This window comes from Polypterus senegalus, chromosome 3, assembly GCF_016835505.1.
Source record: "Polypterus senegalus isolate Bchr_013 chromosome 3, ASM1683550v1, whole genome shotgun sequence".
In the NCBI taxonomy this organism is placed as follows: Eukaryota; Metazoa; Chordata; class Cladistia; order Polypteriformes; family Polypteridae; genus Polypterus; species Polypterus senegalus.
In genome coordinates, this window is record NC_053156.1 from 225,246,835 (window position 1) to 225,252,834 (window position 6,000).

The following is a 6,000-nucleotide window of genomic DNA, read 5'->3' on the forward strand; positions in this document are numbered from 1 at the left end:
TACATTTTGGGAAACTTCAGTCTGGCTTTTTTATGTTTCTGTGTCAGCAGTGGGGTTCTCCTGGCTCTCCTGCCATAGCATTTCATTTCGTTCAGATGTCGATGGATAGTCCGAGCTGATACTGATGCACCCTGAATCTGCAGAACAGCTTGAATATGTTTAGAAGTTGATTGGGGCTGTTTATCCACCATTCGGACTATCCTTCATTGCAGTCTTTTATCAATTTTTCTCTTCCGTCCACGTCCAGGTAGATTAGCTACAGTGCCATGTGTTGTGAACTTCTTGATTATGTTGCGCACAGTGGACAAAGGAACATGAAGATCTCTGGAGATGGACTTGTAGCCTTGAGATTGTTGATATTTTTCCACAATTTTTGTTCTCAAGTCCTCAGACAATTCTCTGCTCTTCTTTCTGTTCTCCATGCTTAGTGTGGCACACTCAGACACACAACAGAAAGGTTGAGTCAACTTTTCTCCATTTTAACTGGCTTCAGGTGTGATTGCTATATTGCCAGCACCTGTTTCTTGCCACGGGTGAGTTCAAACGAGCATCATATGCTTGAAATAAAACGATTTACCTACAATTTTGAAAAGGTGCCAATAATTTTGTCTGGCCCATTTTTGGAGTTCTGTGTGATATGATGTTAGATTTGGCTTTTTTTCTCTGTTTTTTGTGTTGTTCCAATGCACATAAAGGAAATAAACATGTGTATACCAAAACATTTGGAATTGCAACAATTTTCTGGGAGAAATGGTGCATTTTCTGGGAAAATTCCAGGGGTGCGAATAATTTCGGCTATGACTGTATTCTGTATGTACAGTAGGTCTACATTGACAAATGGAACTCAGACAAACTCTACATAGACAAAGACTGACAATGAAACTACTGTGATATCGCATCACTCCTCAGAATATCATATATCAATATACAAAACAGGTATTTGAGGTTAAAATACAAATATGAGTAGAATATGCAAAATATACACAAAAAGTAACTCAACTAGGATCTTTCACAACAAAAGGTAAAATCACTAAGCATTTTACAAAGGACACAAAGCATACATTGTAAAGCAACACCATGTTAAGCATGAAATATGCACCTAAAATCTGGAATAGCCTGCCAATAGGAATTCGCCAGGCTAATACAGTGGGGCACTTTAAAAAACTGCTAAAAACTCATTACTTTAACATGGCCTTCTCAAAACTTTATTTTAATTGAATCCTGATACTCTTTATTTTCAATTAATTATCATAACTATTCATGGTGGCTCTAAAATCCGTACTAACCCCTCCTCTCTCTTCTGTGTCTTTACTGGTTTTCTGTGGTGGCACAGGTCCTAATCAAAGTACCATGATGTTCCTACATTGATGGATGAAAAGCCAGAAGTCTACATGACCATTATCATCAAGCCCTTCCATGAGAACCCTAAATACAAAGAGGACTGTTTCATTTATTTTAGGTAGAATGCCCAAAGGGGGCTGGGCGGTCTCATGGTCTGGAACCCCTGCAGATTTAATTTTTTCTCTCCAGCCGTCTGGAGTTTTTTTTTTATTGTTTTTTCTGTCCTCCCTGACCATCGGACCTTACTCTTTTTCTATGTTAATTAATGTTGTCTTATTTTAATTCTTACTTTGTCTTTTTTTCTCTTTTCTTCATCATGTAAAGCACTTTGAGCTACATTATTTGTATATTAATGTGCTATATAAATAAGTGTTGTTGTTGTTGAGTCAGTGTATAAAGAAATACTTGAATACATTTATGTTACCAATTGCAATGAAAAAATAACAATGAAGTTTTATCTGCTCATTTATAATAAGATTATTTCACTTAATTTTTTACTTCATGTAAGAGAACAATATTACTTTCTACTTCCAGGGGGAATCCACATTTAAAAAGAATGCACATTCAGAATCAATAAAGAGTGCAAATGGAAACTTGCTCTCTTGTTTCTAGGATGCAGTTAATAGGTATGTTTTTAAAATACATCTGGGTGGTCATTGGATGCTCAAGGTTTTCAAATCAAAGAAAGCTGAAGCAGAAATGGGTGAAAATTTGACTTCTTATTACTGCACAACACATTTTATCAATGGAGAAATTAAGTTGCCTTTCATGTAAAATGAAACTTGCTCAAGATGGTACACCCTGCACACTATTCAAATCCCTTGGGCTCGGTCTCAGTTTGTCACTGCTGAGTGATATTATACACTTCCTCTTTCTTTTTTGCATGTGCAAATAGTTTTTTTTCTCAGTGTATCAGTGATAGACAGGTGGGTAGAAGCAACATAAAAGGCACACCAGCTGCAATTTAATGATCCACTGAAGCTACTGGGGGATTTACCACAGAGTCAGGGGTTAGGTTCAACTTTCACTTTACTATATTTTCCCTATAATTTCACTCTTCTACTATTTTCCTGTTTAACTAATCTTGTAAAGAACTTTTGAGACTGTACTTGATAGAGAAAGTTGCTATTAGGGTTGCTTGGTTTAATTAGAAAACATCGTAAGAGTAAACGACTACATGGTTTTGAGACACTATTTCAAAATTTATATACCATAAAAGTTACAAATGCACATTTCTCGGTTACACATCAAATTGGTTAAGTGCGTCCAAAAATGTCTAACAATTACACTGCAGATTGGTTAAATGCGTATCAGTAGACTATGCTGAAACAGTTGGTGGTGATCGTGCGGAAGATGAAAACAACAACTTACAATATCATGAAGAATATCTACAACCATTAACAACGACGTCTGGTCTTACAATGCACAAACTACTTTAGAAAAAAGGATGTATCCAAGAAAGGTAATTTAATACATCTTCCACGGATAACATCAGACAACAAAGGAGAACTTGATATGCCAATCATATTAAAACGTTTACAGTTTTCGGTTAGAATAGCTTTTGCAAAGACAATTAACAAATCTCAGAGCCAAACAATCGAAAAAGTCATTTTATTTAATAGAGAGAAAGAAACGAAATTCAATCACAGGCAGTTAAATGTTGCGTTGATACTAATGTAACAATTTGCATGAAAATAAAAATCTGTTTAAATTGTACATCCGCATCCCTATACACAAGCAGCAGAACTGCTAAGAGGCTAGTGCATAGTGCAGGCCAGGGGGTTGGCGAGCGAAGCGAGCAGGGGGCAGAGCCCTCTGGTTATTTAATAAAAAATATACTTTGGTGTCTTATACTACTTTGCTTACACAAAGAATTGTCTTACTCATAAGGAAGAATTATAACCCACTTACCATAAATCAATGCAAAGTGGTGTCATATATTATCTTAAACTGGAAATAATTAAATTCTCTTTCCAAGGAAGACATCAATGATTTTTTTTACAAGTTGGCAAGAATTCATTAATGCTGTTCTAAAATAAGCAAGCCTGGTCATTTCCAAACATTTTCTTGTTGTTTTAATGTATATGAGGAACCGCAAAAAGTCTGTGATTTTTCTACTAATTTAAATTTTGATGCCATAGGTGTTTTGAAAAACATAAGAAATTCCTTGTTATTTGTTTATTGTATTAATATATAGAAGTATTCATTCTGATGTTATATAATGTTTTCATTAAAACATACATATTCTGAGAGATAACAAGCTTTTAAATAATTTTGGGTATTCTAAAGACTAGTAGAGTACATCACCAATATATATACACTAAGCAAAAAATATAACAGGTTACTTGACCTAAAAAATTGGCTATTCATTAATCCTTATTTTGGCTAATAGCAGTAAGAGAATGAGGCATCAAAAAGCATTTTATGAAGCAATCGGGATTTAAAAATTGTCAGGACACTGCTCAGTAAAAGAAATAATTAAGTCTTGCCTAATTCCATCATTCTCTTCTAATTCAAATATAATTACACTGATGTTTGGATATATTAAGATCAAGCTCCTTTTAGAATTGAGATTAATGTCATGAACATGTTGCATAGTTGATTTCTAACCTGTTCTAGGGCAAATACATTAAATACAGTGACAAAGTAGCATAACTTGCTCACTGTAGGGATAACAGGTGAACATGCTAGTCAAGTTATGCCTCAAAAATACCTCTTCATTAAAAGTATTATCATGCAGAGATCAAATTGCACAAAAGATACTAAACTGAACTTCGTGTGTCTCACAGTGTCATTACTATAAAAACATGGAACCAAGCACAACAAAACAGTATTTATTTATGTTAAAGACAAGGATTATCACAGTGCTTGGGTCCAGTCCCATCTTAGTCATTGTCAGTATGAAGTGGGTAAATTCTTAACTTCATCTGCACAGGCTTTCAGGTACTCTGCTTCCTCCCACACACAGAAGTGTATATATTAGTTTCATCAATGACTCTAAACCAGCCCGGTGTAATTTATTATGGACATGCCCTGTACTTTGACTCAAATGCTGTTAGGTTAGGCTCCAGTCCCCTACATATAAATAAGCATTTATGGAAAAAATAACAAATGAAATGTATTTATTATTCCATTGTTATGCTTGCCATGCTCAAATATTTACTTCTCCTAGCTAATGAAACAATCCATTGTATTTTATATAGTATTATCAATAATTGAAAGTTAAAATAGATAGATAGATAGATAGATAGATAGATAGATAGATAGATAGATAGATAGATAGATAGATAGATAGATAGATAGATACTTTATTAATCCCAAGGGGAAATTCACAATACTGTGATTCTGTGTCTGATAATATCCACTGTATTAATTTTATCAATGTTTTATCAAAGGCCCGATTCTATTGAAAGCTGTTAGATATTTTAATACTAAACCTCTTTGTTTCATAATATGAAAAAACATTGAAGGTTGATTAGGACTACAAATAAGTCTTTCTTAGGCAAATTGGATGGAAAGTGGTATTTCGGTGGTGTGTTCGCAATTTAGAAAATTCTAATAAAAACGAGAAAATCCGAAAAATTTTCCAATGCTGTTAGCTTTCTAATAAAAACACTATGTAACAGAAATAATTTTAGATATGAAATACCATATAATTGCCAATTATAAATTACCATTCTCGAAAATGGGCACTCGGTGGAGCAGTATTTAGCGCGACTGCCTCTCAGCTCCAAACTTGGTAGCTGTGTATTGGTTCTGCATGATCTCCTCGTGTTTAAATCGGCTTTTCCCTCGAGGCTCACAAGTAGGAAATTCTAAAGGTTTAATTTACTGTCCACTGTCAATAGACTCCAATCAGTTCGACAATGGGCCGCGCTCCGTCCGGAGTTGGTTCTATCCCTGCACTAGCATGGGTGGGCACAGACATTATCGCAACACAACGTTATGAGTAAAAGGTTTGTTAAATGGATGGATGCTCGTGATGAAAACAGCCCGAGTCGCTCTGTAAGAATACTAAACATTACGAGCCTCCTGTTAAAAGTTCTGAACGAATTCGAAAGTCAAATGAACAGTACACGTCGATTATTTTAGGGTCTGGTCGTATCTCAAACGCGACTCGACTTTAAACTTACCACAGAGGCTGAGGCTTCTACCCAGTGACGATCAGCTTTTCTGTTAACCCGACGAAGCCTTCTGCTGTATGGACACTCTTTATTCGTCTATTATTGAGGTGTACGGACAGATTTCTTTTCTCGCGACTTCCTGCGCCGTTACAGTCTGTGGACGCGCGCGTGCGCACACATGAGCCAGTGCGGTTTGCTGTGCAGTTGTTGTAAATGAACTTCAATCCCATTAGACTATAATGTTGATTGTTTTTAAAAAAAGAAGTACTGTATAAGGCGTGCTACGAGTATGTAAAACCTAAGGATCTGACCTCAGTGGAGTATTATTGAGTAAAATGTCGCCTCCTACAGACAACCTCAACATAGCGCAGTAAAGTCGAGGGGTAAAGGCTTCGTGCCCTCGCGACGCAGAAAAGAAACTTAATTACACGGTCTAAAAAAGAATTCGTGAATGGTTATTTTGTAATGTAGAGAATTGAATAGCATACAGTTGCTCACTTTCCGTGCATCAACAGATGCAATTGCCCATTGATAA

General features: G+C 35.7%; 1 protein-coding gene across 1 annotated transcript in view; it reads right to left on the minus strand.

Moving 5' to 3' along the window:
- LOC120525923 (DNA damage-regulated autophagy modulator protein 2-like) overlaps nucleotides 1–5,782 on the minus strand; it is a 34,898-nt gene extending 29,116 nt beyond the window's left edge. The window contains exon 1 of the mRNA XM_039748619.1: nucleotides 5,475–5,782. The gene's annotated coding sequence lies outside the window, so the exon portion shown is untranslated. The remainder of the gene's footprint in view (nucleotides 1–5,474) is intronic.
- Between the last annotated feature and the right edge of the window lie 218 nt (nucleotides 5,783–6,000).